General features: G+C 40.4%; 2 protein-coding genes across 3 annotated transcripts in view; one reads left to right on the top strand and one right to left on the bottom strand.

The window, feature by feature from the left end:
* LOC135163495 (RNA-binding protein Musashi homolog 2-like) overlaps positions 1 to 20,933 on the top strand; it is an 80,334-nt gene that overhangs the window by 23,952 nt on the left and 35,449 nt on the right. Inside the window, exon 1 of one of the 2 annotated variants that reach the window (XM_064122952.1) lies at positions 9,382 to 10,052. The exons of the other annotated variant lie outside the window; for it this stretch is intronic. The gene's annotated coding sequence lies outside the window, so the exon portion shown is untranslated. Of the gene's footprint in view, positions 1 to 9,381; positions 10,053 to 20,933 lie in introns of those variants that run through there. 2 annotated transcript variants of the gene reach the window in all.
* Positions 1 to 20,933, bottom strand: part of LOC135163496 (interleukin enhancer-binding factor 2 homolog) — a 51,864-nt gene that overhangs the window by 29,943 nt on the left and 988 nt on the right. The window lies entirely within an intron of this gene.

Raw genomic sequence — 20,933 nt, 5'->3', positions numbered from 1 at the left:
AGTCTGCCGAGAAAACATCGTGCTTGGGAATTAATCGGCCGTGTGGCATGTCAACATCAGAAAACAAGTTACCTCGGGTACGAAAAAATTCGCATCGTATTTTACCACAGAAATAGCACTGTAGAGAGGAAAGTAATGAAAAAACGCGACTGGAATTCGTTAACAAATTGCGGAAACTCTCAACGACTTTGGTAAGGACTTGGGGAATTGATTTAATTCTCAACGTTGATTGGTTATTAGCTGAAATTAACTAGCTCCGTCTGGTTTATTTTTATTGAGGAAATGGATTCTTTTACCTTGTGGGTCTTAACAAATTGGTATAACCCAACGAAGTCAAGAGTAAAAATTAAAATTAAACGATTACAATGGCTCCATTGGTAATCAAAAATAGTTGAAATTACGTAGGTGGGAAGGGATGAGTGTCTTGATGTATTTATGCGATGATGCTGAATGTGAAACTTTGAAATGAATAATCATGTTAACCAGTGAACGTTTGACATGTAAATTTAGAAATGTTGAGTGATGTATGTGGGTGCAAAGTCAGTAGATAGTAGAAGACATTCGGTGTGATGTGGTTGGACAGTGAATCATTGGTTAGCGTTGGTACTAACTGGAGCTGCTCACGCCTCTGTAACTGGAAGCGATTCAATGTCACCTGTACATGAAATGCATCCTTGTAAAAGTGAAAAAGACGATAAAAAAAAAAAAATAATGAAAAATTATGATGTTGCAAGTGATACTTCCGCTTTGACCGTACTGCAATATTCTAGTAGCTGGGGTACTATAAATAATTTACATCGCCATAGATATCGGTGGATACTGTGCATACTCAATGTCCCTGCAAGCGAGCAGGATACGCAAGAAAACTTGAAATATTTGATGCTGTATGCGGGCGGCAGGTGCTCAACGAGAGTTACCCTAATTGCCCGTACGCAACTCACGCTGGAAATTGATGAGCCAAGACGTTTATTTTTAGTGTCATGGAGAGTTAGAGAAGAAATCCTCTTCATCCAAGTCACCAGTACCATTAGATCGTGACCGATAGACCAAAATTTTTGGCATCATTTACAAAACTATTTCAACATCTTGTAAATTTTAATGTTTTTCCACTTATCGTGTCGTATAAACGGATGCATTCCAGGTGATGAAGAATTTAAAATTGTTCAATCTGCCCCGAATAAATTAACGGTAAACAATTTCATACTGCAAATAAGGTGAATTGATCGGTGATTTTTGGAGAATATATTCTCGTGACATTCCCTGTTTTTTTTTGGTTTCAACTTGAATTTTATTGTACAAAAGTTAGAATTCTTAAACGAAAAGTCAGAAAGTGGATAAGCCATCATTTCACTGAAAAATCTGATGTTCTTCCGGTTAACTCGGCACACCGAGAAACGTGAATTACACGGTTGTCGTTCGCAGTAGTACAGCCAGCGACACTGGCAACGTGAGGCGCTCCACACGGTAGGGTGAGTCCTGAGCAAGTTGTTGGTTCGGTAAAAAAAAGAAAGCAAAATAGAGAGTAAAAAAAAAATCCAGGGAAAGGTACATGAGTTGCCAGGTTCATATCGTGGCAAGGGCGATTGCGATTGCAGAAAGGACTGCGGCTTTGTCGTTTAATAGTCCACCAAATCGAGCGTTTCGGTGACCACTGCCGCGAAATAATTGACTGGCCATACCTGAATGCCAACGAAATCCAGGATTTACCAAACAAATGGAAAAAAATAATAATGGTATGACAAATTGAAAGAGTTAAATAAAGTGTAACGAGGCAATGGAGAAAGGAAAAAACGATTTTTTCGGTGGAAATTGAATTGCCTCACGAGTGAAAATCACTCGGCGATAAAGTGTTTCAACAGAATTTGTCCAAGCAGGAGTACTGCTGAGAATCAGGTAATGGAGACAGTACAGTAGGTGGTGTGTTGGTACAGGAACAACGCGGTAGACGTGAAATCGGATTACTCGCTCTGTGGTTTATTCCCAAGGATTTACCCCACCTCCCCTTTTGCAGTCCTCGTTCATCTTTTACAACTTCTTTTTGACTTGAGTTTGTGCATAAGATATTTCGATGAAAGAAAATTCTTTTACGAACTTTCCACTGACTTTGTCAATGTTTACGTTTATTCTTGACTACCCTGAGGCATGATTGATTTTCGTTCTTCCGTTTGACACAAAAGATTATCTCTCGATGTGGATATCGCTGCATCGATACACCACCACTGCTCATTCTTCTCTCTCGCTTCCATATCCAGCGCTGAATGTCATACGGTGGCATCAGTGGGAGTTGCATATATATATATTTTTTTTTTGTTTGTGGGGTGCATTGCGGGATTAAAGATGCCGTCGGCATGACCTTTTTTCGAGTGCGAGAGAAGGAGGAAAATTGAAAGGAGAGGCAGGACAAAATCCGTCTCACTCTCCTCTCTCCGTATAATTCGCATAAAAACCGGGCTATCTCACCGTGAAGAAAAGAAATGAGAGTTGAAAAAAAAAAGTAAAAGCCAAGAAAATACTTTTTCCTCTTATTTCTATGGGTTATACTATTCTTCTCGAGAGAATTCAATCCTTTCAACAACTCCAGCATTTTTTTAATTTACATTCCCAGGGGAAGACAAAGTTTTAATGCAAATACAACTGTATGGTATCATTTTACATGGACTTTGAGGTACATTGAGAGCTCGTGTGTCAAGCTTTTCGTGGATAAACATTGGATGAGGAACCAGTGAACTGTTGTAGGAGTGAGCCCACTGGTATCATCGTCACTGGCTACCTCGACCTCTATAAGTCTGCCAACGGTCCAATCATCGTAGATATTACCCAGCAGTTGGTTTATCCCTGGACCGAGCTATCAAACCCTTCATAATTTGTTTGTCTGTGGCAACTATTCTGCTGTTTCAGGGAGAGAAAAAATTATTTTCGTGATACGTAAAGTCTACCTTGACAGTCCAATAATTTTTAGGCAGATAATAATCGGAATCCGAGAGCGATAGGATAATTTCTATAGGAATTTTCTGTCAGCATAATTTACTTGAATTTTTTTAATGGTCACGCAATAAGTGAACTCGAAAATCCGAATTTTATCGATGTTGAGAGTTATGAACTTTAAGTCTCCTCATATACATAACACTCTGCTCACATCATCAACTCCAGTCTGTCCTGCTTTAGACTAACATTCCGAAATTCGGGTATTCATCGTAGGCCAGAGATGCGAAATATGACTCCTCCAACTAGCAACCAGCGAATGGATGAATCTATTTACTTGAGAAACTGGGATGCAGCCGTGATGCATTCAAATCCATTCACCAAGTTCTGAGTGATACAGATATCAGCTGTACCTGTGGTGCACTGATAAGGATCAATGCTATTGAAATCGAGCTTTGTGGATAATCTTCTGTTGTTGATATATTGTTCGTTCAACAATGGTAATGAGGTCCGGTATTTGTGGGATTTTTCAATTTTTTCATTCCGTCCCGAATATGAATAATTCATTAAATGTTACTTTCTCGTTCCGTAATCTGTCAGTCACAGTAATATTCTGTAAAAATTACGGAACAGTAACACACTTTTTCAGTGAACGTTCAGGAGAAGTCCAGAGTGTTCCAGAAAAAATATGGAACGTTCAGTGAAAAATTGCATTATTATTCCGTCATTTTTTAGAGCAATTTTCTGTCTGTGGACGCATTTATTCGATAGTTTATTATCAATGCCATTGCTATAAATAATAAGAAGCCAGAGACTAATGACAGTAAAAGTAGTGGCATTCTGTCCGACGGGCTCGAACCCCTGCTTGTCATTTTCATTTTTTCTTTTTGGTTTTATTTTCTAAAAATGAAATGGACGTAACTTATTGCCCCCGTATCGCAGTACTCAGGCAACATAACGACCTGCGAGAGAGCCTTTCGCTTTATATACCCACAAGTAAGCCAGTATGTTTCCCGTAGATGCATGTTTATTGCTGCATTAGTTGGATGCCAGAGAGGGAGAATAAGCCGTCCGCCAGGATTTTCCTGGTTTACATGAGGATTTCTGGGAAAACAGGGGAATATCCAGTCACATATACGACAGGAAACATTGAGAATTGTGAGAACGGCTTATCGTCTATACGTACTTGGCCTCTTTAATTGACATTGACTGTAGTCCATCCATTGATAGATAAAAAAATTTCTTGATATTAAGAACGTTCGACGTAGTTAACCCATCCCCCATTAACTCCAACGCATGTGATTTTCATTTAAGGGGTAAAAAAAAATTCAACCGAATTCACTCGCAGCATTAACGGAATTTTTCTATCAGTGCAGAGAGTGCATCCCTCAACTGGGGTTTTCTCTTTTTCAAATGCCTTAAACCGCCCTGATGAGACTGTACCACTGGGGGTTAAATTAGACTGAAGGTCTCTGTGGGGTAGATTAATCGGCAAAAATGAAGTTGTAAAAAAAAATGAGGGGGCGAAAAAAAAAAAGTTGCGCTGGGGCTGAATATTCCGAGGGGAGGTGGGCACACTGGGGTATATTAATCCGTAATGGCAAAACGATTAGTCAGGGTTGGTAGGCTATGGTGAATGCGGAGGGCCACCGTCAGTGGCGCTGACAGTCGCACGCGGGACCTGCCAGTGATTAATAATCATCGCTGTTTGCCACACCGGTATCGGTCGTCTTCCGGTTTCCGATTGACCTACCCCATCCTCTCACCTTTTTATTTAGCTCGTCCACTTTCGTTCTTCACGAACGCCAATTAAATCACAACCAACGGTGATGGTTTACGATAATAATAAAAATTCATCACCTCCAACGTGTAATTAAAATCACAAAATTTATTCGGGGTTTATTTAGACGGTATCTGGAGATGGAAAATGTCCAGGTGAGAGGATAAATCCTGGCCGGTATTTTTGGTGGGTGTCGTTGATCGTCGTGCGGCTCGACAGCCACCCGCACACGTGAAAATTCAACGTCAAGCCATTTAGGATGGGGGAGGGGTGGCGGGCGAATGGGGGATGAGGGGAAGGAAGATGGGTTACGAAGGGATGAATTATTTGGTGTCTCCTGCACTCTGCACCCCGACACTAGCGCTCGCACTGTCTGCCTATCCTCTACGACCCTCTGTCGTTGACAATGTCATCCATAATGTTCGTCCAGCTCGTGTCACACACCACTTCCGCGGACACTTTTATACAGAATCTATCCTCAAAAGGGGAAAAATAATGTCATTCAACGAACGAGATGATTTCTTTATTATTTATACACTTTTAACGGTCTATCTGACGGCCACGGCATCGTCGTATGTGAGAAAAATGGTCCCTTAAAATTACGGAATTCAAAAGTCCCTCACTGATTACGAAATTGACCACACGCGAGTGAGGTAAAATTATGAGGTGGAGGAACCGTAACTTCTACAATTAATTATTTTTCTAAAGCTAATTTGATTTGATTTGATTTTGCTTGAAAAACTTGAGGGAAACACCCGAATAATTTTGGAGGTCAAATCATATTTAGGAAATTATGCATTTGAGACTAGATTATAATTTAATTTCAATGGAACAATTGAACCTGCAACATTTATTGTTATCGTAACGATGATTTTTTAAAACATTTCCTCGGGATTGAAATAACCATCGAACTTTGCCTCGCTCGACACGACAAAATTGTTGAAAAAATTATGACTTTTTACAATGTCATATAGCCGGCAGGCCCTTATCCATTCAGTGTGTGTGAGTGTGGGAGGAGGGGCGGGGGAGGGGGGTAAATTCCCAGGGTAGTTGGCCGGTCTCGCACGAATTAATTGGCTCGTAAATTAGCCCCTGGTATCCACAAATGGCGGTTACCCCGCATAGAAATCACGGTCGCCCAAGTATGCCTCAGCTACGTAACATTAAGAATACGCCCTTGATGTACGAGGTATTCCAGTTGCGTCATAATTCTTTAGTCGGCATTACCACTATCTAGTTCACGGTGGTTGGTACAAGGTACGTGGTATACGGTACTGTCCCCTGTCCACAGTTCAACCCTAAACGCATTATTGCTGACTAGACGAAATTATAAATTTTCCGTGGAATTTCTATTCTCTTGAACAGACGCGAACTCGATAATTATCCGTATTCCGGGTTCAACGATATTTATAGCGTATTCGCCCGGGGTTAGCTTTTGTATTATACAGTGGTGTTGGTGAGACAGAAAGAGATGTAACGAGTTCGTTAGAGTTCAGTGTATTCCAACAGTGGGTAGAGGGGCTATAATGCAGTAGAGAGTAACGTTTCGTCTACTGTGCTTTATCTAGTTTCACCGAGTACCTTTTACAACGAAATCTACCCCTGGAGTATCTCTCAGGCATCTCTTGGGTCTCTCTGCACCTGTTGCGGTCCCAGAGAGTATCCAACAATTCTCTCGGTCCGCCTCTTTCAGCGGCTATGTGAGAAAATTTACTTTTTTTTTTTTTTCCTTGAAATGATGTCCTCGGCTGCAACTTTTATGACTCTTCAACTTTCCGGGGGGACTTATTAAACCAATATTTGACCTTTCGCTAAATTCCGAGGTTTGCCAATTTGCAGACCGGTAATCCAATGTATTTACATGGAGAGATGAATCCAATAGAAATTTTCAGGAGAAAGTTTGAATTATGCTTCTGGATATTATCTTAACGCGGGGGAAAATTCTGTGAGATGAAAAATAAAAATTGGACAAGTGGTTGGGGTTATAATTCACACTTTGCATTGCAAAATTTTTTATTTTGCAGCTTATGTTTTTGGGGGTTTTTAAAAAATTTTTAATGCCGGAATCGTGGATTTCGTCGCTTTGATTTTCTATAATTTTGTCATTTCGACGGAATATTTCTCCCGGTAATTACTGAATTTACATTGTACCAAGGACATCAGCGGAGCACAGCGAATGGCCGACCTTTTACAAACACGTTTTGTTCTCGGTTAACTGGTTTTGTTGGCCGGTCAAAATGAGAATGATAGAGGCTCAACAGTACTAGTGGTAAAATGTTATCAGGCTTCCGCGCAATAACGTTCGCACTGTGTGCGACCACGGAAGCTTCACGATGCGCTAAACGGCTTATCAGTTTGTCCGATGACTGTGTACAATCTCCCACCCCATTCACCCTACGGTGGTAGGGCACATGCATTTATCCTTTCTCCTGAGCGATAGGGTATATAATGGTCATCAACAATGAACCAGTGCCGGTATTCCACTTCGATTGGTACTTATCTCGTTTCATCCGTTTTTAATTTCTACTTATTTTCCTCAATCCGCGCTTCTCATTTTTCCAGTTTTTTGCTGACAATTCCCTCTCTACCACCGCTGTATTAGAGTCGCGAAATTAATAGTCCTTTTTTTTTCGGTTAGTATTTGCACTGACGATAGGCGACGGGAGATTGAGAAATGCTGGAAGGAAGATATTGAACGGGAGAGAACAATGCAACGACGGCCTGAATTTTCGGATTGCAAGTGAAATAAAATACGAGAAAAACCTCGATGAAGGGGAGGAAAATAACATACAGGAAGAGCATTATAAATATAAAAAAAAAATAATAATCGCAAAAGTACGAAGTGGGATGAACTGTGAGTGTCATTAAAAAAATATTTGAGTACAATGCGACATAAATTTGAAGGAGGTCGTCTCAAGCCCAGTATTTCCGTACGATTACGGGTAAGAGAGACGTATATATACAGAAAATATGCAAAATACATGGAGGTTTTTCACGTGGGGTTGTGCGCGCGCGTGCATGGAGATGAGCGGAAACGAGACAAAGGCGCAATGTCTCTCATTTAGAATATTCCTTTCTTCATTCCTCCTCCCTCGTCCCTCACTTTTCTTCTCATATTTTTCAACATCCCGAGGTTCTTATGATACGCTGACACAAAATATTTTTCTCAGGCGTCAACGTGGATCGATGCATATCCTGAGGGGCTCTCGTTGCTTTTCATTTTTCAACCACCAAATTTTCAACTTGAAAAAATAATACACAGAAACGTCGAAAAAATGTATCTTAACACCGCATTATTTTTTTTAAACAAAATCAGGAATTGTCAGATTTGTTTCCAGTGATCATTAGAATTATTATAAAAAAATTCTATTCCCACATCGCTCGGTTTAGAACCGGAAATTTTCGAAAAACCGAGTGAATTGAAAAAAAAAATTTGTACAATGATGAGAGAATGTGACGCATTGTGTGCATATCGAGTGGTAGATTTTTCGTTTTATCCTATCTCTGTCTCACTTTCTACGTAGCCGGCGGGCATATCTGGGTAGCTTTTCATTCACTGCAAGTTTGAAAACGAGAACGCGTCATTAAAGCTATACGTTGGACTCGGAAGAGCCGGCTATGCCGATCATTGTCTGGCCATTAGCGCATTTTCCTGGCGTACCCATTTACCTCTTCTTCACTGTTATCTCTCTCTCTCACTCTCACGAAAGTCCAGTTATACTCCATCCCTCTCACTCTCCCAATCGTGTAGCAAAATACTGCACGACTCTCTTCAGGTTTTTCACTGCTTTTTGCGCTGCGCAATACTCGTTGGAGATAACGATTTCTGGCATATCTGTATCGTCGGGTGGGATAAGGGGATGCTTTTCCAACGTCGATGAAAATATTTCTTTTCTTCTCTCTCAAACATTTTCAACCGCTCTTATTCACCCCCTCTCATTATTCACCTTTAATGCAACTCTCTCAAATTATGCCCCATTCATTTTATTTTCCTGAAGATAATGCGGCATGGCAGAAGCTATTAATGGAGCCTTTAAAAATCCATCGATGGCCATAATTTATAATTACACATTTCACTTCTTCCAAGACGTTTTCCTTACCGGATTACGGTGTAATTAGCCATTGACAAGTGGCTTTCACTGTGTAATCACTTGTCACAGGCCTTCTAGGGTTTCCTAGGGTTTAATTTCTGTGGGAAAATTCAGTAAAATTGCAAAATTTCTCTCCTGATCTTTAATTTATGATTTATGATTTTCACCAATTAAATATGATAGTTTGGTAATTTTAGTTTCTGCTGTTGTCCTGTAGAAATTTTTTTTCCCCCGGCTTTTCTCTTCGTGTAAGAACTGCAGGTTGTGGATGGTCGGGATAAAGCAAAAGTGTGCGGGGATGGGATTAATAAGTTGTCTGGTGTCTCTATATAAATACCATCCGCACCACCGATTGCTGGGCTACGGTTGCGCCTTTCACCATTGCGCATACTCCACTGAAAATACTTCATTTCACTCCATCTCTCGTATTATAATGTATCAACTATCTCCCTCCAGTACCACCCCCGTACACGTGCCCTCCTCCCTTGGTGTGCGCATTCACTAGCTATCTCTTTTTACCACGTACCGACGCCGGGCGTCGTCGGTGTAGTTGGACTTGGCACGACGTTAAAACCCGCCACTCTCTCAGTTACAGGCCAAGCGCGACGCCAACAGGACACGAATATCATCCCCTCTCGGTCACAGTTTTATCATTTACCACCAGGAGTCATTTGTTTTATAACCGTAACAACGGAATTATCAATTAAACAATTCAACTTGTTAATTAATCAGTCAAGTATTTCACGAATGTGTCAATTAATCAGTTGATAATTAACTCCGTGGGAAAGTAAAGTGTTTAATCGGTCATTTCAGTTTGTTATTGCACCAGGAAAAGTGATTGTTGATTATTGTAATTATAAACTCATGGAAAAACTTGATATTTTTAAATAACAAATTAAGACATGGTTGATGTGATTGTTGGTTGGCCATTCTGTTTTGAAAATACTACGGTTAACTTTTCGTGACCACCTGTGAAACGAGCCTCACGTGATATTGGAATTCTTCGGGGTATACATCAAATATTTTATGCGAATGAGAGAAGCTGCGGTAAAGAATAAACGTTTTAATGGAGTAGAATTGATATAGGGCCAGACTGAGTGTTTCGTGAATTCATTCACAATCGAATATTTATCATTGATTATTGCGTTGAGTCTGGGCCCCAGTGATTGTGAAGTGTGGAATAAGGGAGGAGAGGTCCTTCGCGTGAAAATCCAGGGAGATCGGTTGCACGGCATTCGGCAACTCGGAATATTCTCCAGGTACGGATGCATGATAATACACCTCGGGGAGGATTGATCCTCGATCGCGATTCACGCGATGATGCACCGTTAGTCAATCGAGATGAAAACATGTGATAATCCAGTCACTTCCTGCTCCACAATTTACCGGTTTGCGGACGATTTTAATTGATCGGTGGGAGAATGGAAAATAGAATTGACTTTTTTTTTTAGATTTGAGTTTGTGCGCTTTTTTTGCTTTTATGAGACGTTGGATTATTGTGGGGGGGGGGGCGGTAGTATTTTAATTATTATCTTTTGAAGGAAAATTCGGAGGGTTCGGGGAAGATGAGATGCGATGTTGGCATGTAATTTCCCAGGAGCGTCGAGGTGTACATGAATTCTCGCGTAACAATGCTGTGGGCAAATACCGAGATAGAGATTTTGGGTGAATCAAGTTCTCTTTCCATAAATTTTATTATCATTTTGTTGCTTTTCACGGCGCTTCTCCCCTCGTTTAATTAAAACGAAACTGAATTTGGAAGAGACAGATAGTGATTGGGTCACATCGCATTCTGGTAGTTGGTAGATATAGCCCCCTGTACCACTCGTGAAAAGATGAATTGGCGGATTGGACAGTGACGGTTATCTCTGGGCGGGGCTATGGTACACACATACATACACATACACATGGCTGTGTATACAGTGTTGTTACCACAGAGGTGTATAGAAAGTAATAGATAGTGGCAATGAGGTGCACTCACTTGGCGGCTCTCTGCCGTTACGGATTTAGACGACATCCGGACTATTCCATCCTCCGTTATCCGTCTTCATATCATCAAATTTACTATAACACCTGGTTCTATCCGTCAATTTTTATACTAGACAAATTGACGGGGATAGGTGAAGGGGAGGAGAGAATAAATTCTAGAGATTTTTTTTTTCTTTGATTTTTCAAAATTCATTTTACAATTTTTACAATTGTGGGAGACTGACGTCTGCCCTATTGGAAAACTATCGGATGACACTGGTCATTGACACGTAGTTGTCAATCGTTGACAACAACATTTCTCATAACTTTTTTATAAATTCAAATACCTAACAATAATTTAATAGAATTTAATAGAATAGAAGTCGTCATTACGGTACCGTAAAGGATGAGTAATTGAACGATTGAAAGATGAATACTACCCTGGAAAGCAACAAGGGATGATTGCTCTCACTGTGAATAAGGAAGTGGCCGGAATCCTTCCAATAAAAATGCTCCCTTTTCTCCAGCGACTCGACCTCACATCACACGGGGGTTAATCTACTTTGGCTTTACGCCGTTCGATGTTTCTCCGTCGCACGAGGGGATTTTAATTTAAATTCCTTGGGTGCTCCAGCACTGTGCGTTTATACCAACGTTTCAGTTTATATTTTTCCACCGGGAGCTTCTCCCTCCCCCCCTCTCTCCCATTATCAGTATCTCTCCTCGTCTACTTCAGCAAGACTGAATAAAATGGAGAAAAAAAATTATGGGAGCCATTTATTTTTGATAAACTGTCCTCATCCATGAATTAATTAAAAAATATCTTAAAAATTATTTGAACAAATACTTTTTCAAGTTATAAATTATTTCGTATGGGTATACCCCTGAGGAGCTATTATCGAAGCATAAAAATGCGCGTGCGTCAACGACATCGAACTAATCAAATGTATGAAGACACAGAGTGGAGTGGTGAGGTTGAATGGATAAGGGGAGGGGTGGGAGAAGGAGAGGGAGGAATCGAAAGTAGTTTCCAATTGTGAACGGCAAACATACCGAGAGTTGGTGAATTAATTAAAGCAAAAGGAGAAAATATTTCCGGGCCAGTTATGAACGGTTCTCAAAGAAATTATCGAAATCGCCAAATGGTTTTTATATATTTTTATTCACCCGGAATTGTTTCACCAATTTCATTACTCCACTTTTAAAGTTTAATTGTCATGCTAAATACCATTGTATACCACCTCAATCACATTATTTATCGTATATGGAGACACATACGGGGGTGAATAGAGCCGATGAAATACTCTAAAATATCCCCCGGATTAGGTGGACTATTTTCTCCCCGGATTTTTGGTCCCCGGAGATGTAGTGAAACGAATGGCCCTCTCTATGGTTCTACCGTCTTTGCCCTTCGCGTGAATCCCACCGTGAGAAACAGGCGAATTCACCGATATGGGAGTGTCACCCAGTGAACAAATCAAGGTATATATATATATTTTTTTTTTTCCCGTTTACATTTCAATCCTCGTGAAAGGGCTTTACTTGTGTTCACATTGGCCAAATTGAAAACAGCGATGGGAAAATCTGGCCCAGGATAAAAAAAAAAAAATCAAGCCGACGGGGGGAAAAAGGAATGTGATATTAAATTCAACATGAATTTTTACACGAGCCCATAAAAATTCGATAACCGAGATTGAATTTATAATGAAAGCGGTTTGATCGCTAGGTAAAATAAATCCGTGGATGGAAGACATGCGGGAGGTGGAAGGGAAAAGTAGTAGAAAGGGGTGAATGTAGCTAGGGATCCTCGTCTCTTCCATTTGCACCTTTCGACGCGGACGTTTATCGAAATCCGATAGCACAGTGGTAGAGAGGGGAGGGGGGGGTGGTGGGCATGGGGGAGTTAAAGGGAAGTGGGAGAAGGGGTGTGGGATATTTCCAACCGATAATCGAGAGCGCACAAGTGAGGCCCGACAGTTCCCTCGCTGCGGGTCGTTAATCGCGACACGTCGCACATCGCGACCTTCTAACTATAACTGTATATATAACAACCCTGTGTGCCCGTCAGGCTATGCTCTTCACTTGGCGTGAATCCCGCATAGTCCAGATTTTGAGGATCGATAAGAGCTGTACTAGGAAATACACGAGCCAGGGGCGCAACGTCTGCTGCAAAGTGTTTTACAAGACTAGTGTCCTACTTGACAACGAACTAGACGGAGGATAACCGAAAAATATATGTCTGACGAAATACTTGGGTGTAATGCCAGTGGGGGGAGAGGTGAACGTAATTAGGGATGGGTGAGGAAAAAAAAAAATTATTCACACGGAGAGAAAAAATTATTTGAAAATTACGTACCTGTTCCGTAATCTGTCAGTCAACTTTCAGGAACAAATGCGTAATTGTTCCGTAATTTTTATTGAAAACAGTTGAGAATGGTTCATTACGGAACAGATACGTAATTGTTAAATAATTTTTCTCACTGTGCACGTAATGCAACGATTTTTCTGATGAAATAATTTATTTGGGAGAAAAATAAACATTTAAATCCACCACGGGTCACTGATACCCTACGATCCATCCATGAACCCTCAAATGTCTCGATAAAATTTCATTCGCAATAGCACGGATGACCACACCAATTACATTTAATCATGTCATATCTCCCTGGAGCGCGTAATTACATACTGCTATTGCAGTATTCGGTTAGCATCAGGCAAATACGATGTATCACGTGGGTAACAAGTTAGGCAACGATGTGAGTCTGTATTTTGACAAACAAACGCATTTGGTGGAAGCCCTGGTAGTGACTCAGGGCGTCGGGGGATGGGTTATTGTGGTCGTACGACATGCAGAAAGATATACAAGTGAACTAGACGAAATACTCGTGCACGGGGGAGCGAAAAGGGTAGCGGGGGATGAGGGGGGTGGAGGGGAGGCAAGAGGGTAGTTACAATGTTCAGGGAGGGCTGAAGCAGAGTGCATCGATTTATGTTCACCAGTAAACTCGTGTCAGCGAACCAGTCGCACGAGCCACCTAGACTCAGTCTGTTGAATTCCCTAACACCCGACGTACTCCTACGTTACTTCTGCCATTTTCATTTTTCCCTGTATCTATTTAGTTTCCATCCACTGTACTGTGCTGACGGGATCGTAAAAATTTACGGTACACCAGCCATCACTTTTTTTATTTATTTATTCATTCGTCAAATTTTTTTTTTTGCCACTGGACTTTGAAAGGAATATTTTCACTGCGTGGGAGGACTGTTTTCATCGTCGACAGTTTTTCCACCGCAGCTCGTACCTGAATAACGAACGAACGATATAATATGTTTATGTTTATTTAATTAGGGCGGGATGTTTCTTGGAATTTCATATGAATAGATTTTTATATGTAAATTTGTGGGGGATAAAAAGTGATGTTGGAGGGAACGAGATGGCAAACGGAAATTGTTCTCGGCTGCGTAAGCTTTCTCATTACACCGATTGCTTTGTGGATGTGTATGAAATGACAATGGCTTGAGCGACACACTTTTTCCTCCGCAGACTTTTAGAATCTTTTTTTTTTTTTCAAACGGTCCTGCATTACCGTAGGATGTAAAGATAGTGCATACCGCTAAAACGCCACCGTCTCACCCCAAAAGTTTTCTCTTGTGGTTTTTGTTTGTGTCTATTGAAAACAGAAAACACCATCGGTTCTGGTGGCAGTTGAGAGAAAGCGAGATAGACAGATCCACTGTCTTTGATGACACTTTACTCAGACGTGATAATTTAAGTCATTTCTCCGTTACAATATCGATAATTTCCCTCATTTTTCCGAAATTTTTACCGAACTTTCTCTCCGTCTGCGCAACAAAGTTGATGAGTTTATCGATCCAGTCGCTCATCAACGACGATGAGTAGATAATATGAAATTACCGCACAACCATTGATACGTTCTCCGGGCATGTCCTCCTTGATTCGTCATGACAAAACCCAACGCGACAGTGGTTTTACTGAGTGAATTGCATGCACTTGCATTATTCCAACGTCTGGTGTATTCCGAGCGTCATTGAACTCTCCCCCTGCAGTGCAAGTGTTGAGAATTGACGAGTGTATGTCGCGACATTTTACGTGTAGAGTAAGAGAAAAAAAAAAATTGAAACATTCACCGCATTTAAAAAGAAAATGCAAATGCATTGGATTCGAGGGCTGAGGTCGTTGGTGGGTGGAAGGGAAAAAAAAGATCTGCCAAAAGAAGGGACACAGTAAAGCGGAAAGGTTGGCAGTACACATTTATGATTTTTTTTTTTATCCTCCTTCAAATGAACAATGTCGGCAGAGTGTATGGCATTGTTTGATGATAGTGAAAAATACGTCGCTGCCGGTAAATATCGAAACACTCCAGGAAACGGGACAAGAGGGTGGTCTGTACAGGAGGAGTTATATAGGAGAGGAGTCAGACCGACGAATGGGGAGTTCTCAAGGGCCATGTAAGAGATGAGACTCACTCTTTTTCGTCTCGAGAACGTTTCATGTACAATAGAGCTCGGTTTACCACACTTCATCCCCATTTTTTTTTCACCACACTTGAGTCTTACGCTAACCAATGTTGAATGAAAATTTTCTTTTCTTTAATTAAATTGGTGGTCTGATTAAATTTCGTTGCACTCGCCGGCATCCATCCTTTCTATTTCTTTAAATTTTTTTCACCTCTTTTTCTTTCTGCATAACGGACGGGCTGAGGTGCCCTTCGGGAGAGAAATTTGCCGCCCGTTAACCCAATTTACACGAACAAACCCGATAGGAAAAGGCACTTGATGGGAAAATCCATTAACCTCTCCAACTTAATCGTTCGAGGCTCTATCCGTCTTTTAATACATAGGTATATTTAATAATGTTCAACTATATCATATTTATCGTTTGGTCAGAATTGAATTCTACTGGGAAGGGAATAATCGGGAATTAAAAGTTTAGGGAGGCGTTGAATTTCTGTTTTATCAGATTATTTTTTCTTACTCCCCTTTCGGGAATGGCCAATTAAACCACATGCACATCTCTGAAATTTTTCAAAAAGTTTCCCAAAAATTTGAAGGACAGAATGAAAAAATGTACATGTGATTGTCGATTGAAGTGACCGCCAAACATATAAATTTCAACCACATTCGGTGGAATTCGTTTTCAACCTGTCAACGATAGTGGGTAGACACAAACAGACATTTGCAAATTGAAAACGCAGGTAGTTGGCTACGCTCACTTGACTCCAGCATTGATTTTATCCAGATTGGAGGAGCAAAACAGGGAGGAAATTGAGAGAGAGAGAGACTGCGGAAAAACTTGAGGGAAAGGGATTGACCAGAAGAAATAAACGTTCGTGAGTCGATTATCGAAACCAATGCTGCATTGGAAGCCAGTCTCCATGACCAGCTTGCTGAATAGTCCGCTACTTTCTCTGGTTGTTTGTTTTTTTTTTTTTTCTTTTTAACGTGGGATGGCACAAGTCATTGAACCACCGCCATTGAACGCCGACGTAGGTGTATCAGTACCCAGACAGTCGTTTTTCCATATTTCAATAACCTTCGTACAAAATGGAACAAAAGAAAATTCAAAAATACGCTGACATCAACGATTTATTGTGCGCTGTCAGGGAAAAATCATCCCCATAAAATCAATGCGATAAAAAAAAAAAAGAAACAAAAACTTTGACACATTACCGAGATTCTCACCGCGATGGTGGAATTTTCTCATTCGTTTTATGAAAATTTTTATGAATACATTACGAGCTTCTTAAGTGACACTCTCAGTCTTCTCGCCTCTTCGAAAATTTATCTTTGTCGCTATGAACCTCTTACGTTTAACGCTCATTCTCCCCGTTGGGGAGCTTCTTCTCGGCCACTTATCCAAGTTAACGCTCAACGACAAGACGTCAGGGTTAATTCTCTGTCCGCCTCGTCATCATCCTCAGGGAGAAACTTGATGGTCTAATACATTTATCACGAAACATACTCCAGAATGTGTTTGCATTATTGCATCATAAAATAAATTGAACCATTAAAGTCGAGATAGTTAACCAAACATCAGGGGATTGAGTACGTGTGGTATCTATCACTCAATTCAATCACACACTAACAGACAAAGTGGATTAGCTTTAAAAGATGTTTCGACATTATCGAATTTTCGGTTTTCTGAGATCTCCAAATAATTGTTTCAATTCTGGGGTAATTCGTCACAGGGGATTTTAGGGGTTCGTTTAGGGAATTAGTTTCAGGTCAATTAGCCCATGAAAATCTCATTGACACTTGCTCCTCCCACGCGTATCTCCCACAAGATTCGATAACAATATGTGAATATATATATTTATTGGTCATTTCAAAAATCATAAATATACCCTTGTCCCGGGGATTACACTAGGCCCATGTGTTATTGAATGGATATGACTGTGTTGCCATTTTCAAAGGACCAGCAGAGAGTTGAAAATTCATTCGAAAATTTCACGATGAGGAGGATGAGGTTCATAAAACCTCCCGTGGTTCAAATAGTTTCGCTTGCGTTTCTCTATCTCCTCTTTTTTACCCCCTTCCCCTCTACCTTTTAATAACATTTTGCAGTTGCTCGGGGGTTTGTCAGAGTGGTACTAACAAGGTTAAAGGGAAATTCTGTAACTGAAACTTTATCATGAATAGTTTGAATGATACGATAAATAATATAGCGAGACAGTGTACTCACGATATGCTTTGTGTTTTCTGTAAATCTAATGGAGATACTCGTTATAATTTTTTTTTTTTCATATGTTTATCTTTAATGATTAGTTTCCTTATAATTGGAGTCGAAAAGGGAACGACTAGATTTCCTTTAATATTTTATTTAAACGTTATTTTTACATATTTTGCGCTAGTCTCACCTAGATCCCTCACCTATCTTTTTCGCTCTTGATGCAATGTATTGCATGAATTACGTCGCCGCTACGAGTTGGTTGCCAAATGGACCGCAAATAAATTCATCGATCCTCACCATATATATTTATCCGTCCCTCATTTTTCTTCCACCTTACCCCCACCACGTCCCGCTACAACCCCATCCAAAGTACTTGGAAGGCTGAAAAAACTTCAGTAAATAGAAAAAGAAATTGTGAAAGAGATTTGGTACGTAAATTAGAGTTTCTCACTCCATGATGATACTCTGAAAAAAATATGACGATTTCCATAATGGGACTGGAAGGGTGGAGGGGGGCGTTGCCGATGCAAATTTCCCGCAGTAGATTCCTTCTCGTCGCAGTCATTACCGAATGGAACTGGCAGTGGTACCTTACCATATTCTTTTTTTCCCTTCACCCTGTGATGCTGACACTTGGTCCCTTTCGAGTCGCCCTTGTCAACTTTACCTCTTTCTCCCTTGGCCCAATGAGTTTGGTAACCTTCCAAGAGGACTTTTGGCTCGTCTTGGAAACGTTTCAAAGCGTCGCGGGGCCATCGATTTGCTGGCCCAACTACCACCAGTTTCGGTGTATCTCGTACACTGGGAAACTGGTTCGAAGACAACTGTGGATAGTTGGTAAATGCACGGAGAGAAAAATTCTTGAATAATTACGTTTGTTCCGTAATGTGCCAGTCAGAACAAATATTTAGTAAAAATTATGGAAAAGTAGGGAACATTCAGTGAAAAAATGCGAAACTGTTCCGTAATTTATACTGATTACTCTTTTGATTGGTAAATTAGGGAAGAGGCACGTAATTATCAAGGAATTTGAAAGTTGAGGGACAGGTGGGTGGGACACATAAATATCGGGTCATAATAATTTTTCTCCAAGTGCACTTGATCAACAAATAAATAAGTAAATAAATGTCAATGATAAATAGCTTATTTTGATGATAAAATTTCAGGGAAATTGTATGAAATATGGGGGAGCGGTGGAGACACAAGAATTTACAATTTTCAGCGTATTTTTCAAGACAGCAATGGATATTCCAAGAATGTGTAGAAGAAGAAAAATAGTTTTCTATTATGGTCCATTGGTGGTCAAGTATATGCGGAAAAATTGTGGACTGCCGAATGCGCTATTTACGCAGACACATGAGAGACGAGTGTGTACGTTTATGTGTGTGTATATAGTGGGGATGGGTTGGTAGCGTGGGCGTCGTATGGACGTCAATACGGAAACGACGACACCAGACGGTACGGCGCTTGATGCTTTACAAAGTTTACTCCTCCGGTTTCCCCCTCAAGTTCATTCAGATTCACATCTTCCATTTTAAATTGCATACAAGTCGTACATTTGAATATTATATTCGCCATATTCTCCCGGTGAATCACATCACGTTGCGCACGAAAAACTATGAGTGTGAATCAACCCTTGTTTAGAGTATTATGTGTACAGAATGAAATACCGGTGATGAGGCTGGAATGTGGGGTGAATTCGTTGTCCTCATGTCTTATTGTTGATCATTTTCATGGTCTTATTTCCGCCGAAATTTTCCCGGTGACAGAATCCCAGAGGGGATGAAAAAAAAAATCTTCTTTTTCGATTCTAAAGATTCTATTGACATCTCGCGAATGAATTGAATAATTATAAAAACGTCATGTCACGCTATTTTTGAATATTCATATCTCATGGAAAATTCATTCCAGTTCTACAATTTTCATTTCACCCCCTGCAATTTTACGAATTTCCATGAACTCTCCGACAAGAAATTCACATATTCCAAATCATTCTCCCGCAAAATTCAATCCAACCTCACTCACAAAAATAACTATCACATTTTCCCCAAAATTTCGGGGCATTTCATTATTGAAACTAAAAAAAATCCCTTAAAAAAATCAATCAATCAGGTGAATTTACCTCACTCACTAAGTTTGTCCTTAAAATACACCATATTCTCAAAATAAATCCAGAATTCTTCATAAAGTTATGAGGGTGGATGATACCCGATATTCCGCAAAATGCCGAGGCTCTCGTGGCATGAGAGATCGTCAAATATTTCGAAATTTTTGACGAGCTTATCGCCATACTCATTCCCGGCATGTCGATGGTTTGTAACAACGAGAGGTTGCATTCACCTCCTATCCCCACTGATTCCATGATAACAGCAACGAGACGAATGATGGGGAAACGGTGGATGGGGCGGTGAAGAGAAGAGGAGGGGCAGCGGGGAGACGGGCGGGGGGGGGGAGGGATTGGGGAATGAAACGTCATAGAAACCGGGCTTTTCGAAGAGAGCGATCGATTTCACTGTGCTTCCAGTCGCTGCTAATTAACGCCCCGGACTTGTGAGGCTCAGTTCCCCGCCACTGTGCCCTTTCATTTCACCCTCTCCCTCTTTTCGTTGCGAGTCCACCATATAATGGATGGCAATGTTTTCTCCCAGTGGCTGGAGAATTGAAAAAAAAAATATGTATATATATCTATATATGTATATATGAAAATGAGCTCTCGTTCTGACTAGTTTATTCTTCGATGAGCCGAAATGAGAAAAAAAAAATGGAATGCATGAATTTCAAGTGGTGTGTATGGGATGAATTCTGCTTGGTTTTATGTCTGTAATTAACGCTCGAGAGAAATTCTTTGTGATAAAAATAACGATGTGCGAAATCAATTGAATTGAATTTACCGGCTAATTGAACTATAAACACGTGTTCAAAAGAATGCATAATAAATTAGGTCAGATGGGAATTTACTTTTAGAAGTGTAGGAACAATGGCGGTACAACAACAATGGATTTTCATCTCGTTTATCTATACTTCCTTCAACATCCCACTCCAAACACAGCATTGTTATCAGTTTATTCTCACTGTTTGGTATCGTGATAATCTGATATAAGCGCATTTCAGTGCCTTCTCCAATATCAATTATGACTTTCGAGCAACGTAACTGTGACCTAATTTTTTTAAGGGGGAAAAAAAAATTGAAAATATTGATAAAACATAAAATAACTTTGCTGGTGATTTTATAAAAATAACTCTGCTGTTGAATTTTGTCCTTCTCGCGCTGGGAAAATCTTGATGAATGCATCTTCATCTTGTTTCCTCACTCTTCATCTCCATTGTGGCTGTATATCGTTCCCTTGAACCATATACCAGCAGTTGCACATGAACGAGTGCACATAGAGCAAAATTTCGCCTCTACTTTGTTGCATAACAGGAGAACCCCAGCATTATAGATAAACGCCAGGAGTTCCACGGAGCTCGGCTGACTACACAA

Source organism: Diachasmimorpha longicaudata, chromosome 6, assembly GCF_034640455.1.
Source record: "Diachasmimorpha longicaudata isolate KC_UGA_2023 chromosome 6, iyDiaLong2, whole genome shotgun sequence".
NCBI classification, from domain to species: Eukaryota; Metazoa; Arthropoda; class Insecta; order Hymenoptera; family Braconidae; genus Diachasmimorpha; species Diachasmimorpha longicaudata.
The sequence above is the reverse complement of the archived record's forward strand: the minus strand, read 5'-3'. Positions and strand labels throughout refer to the sequence as shown.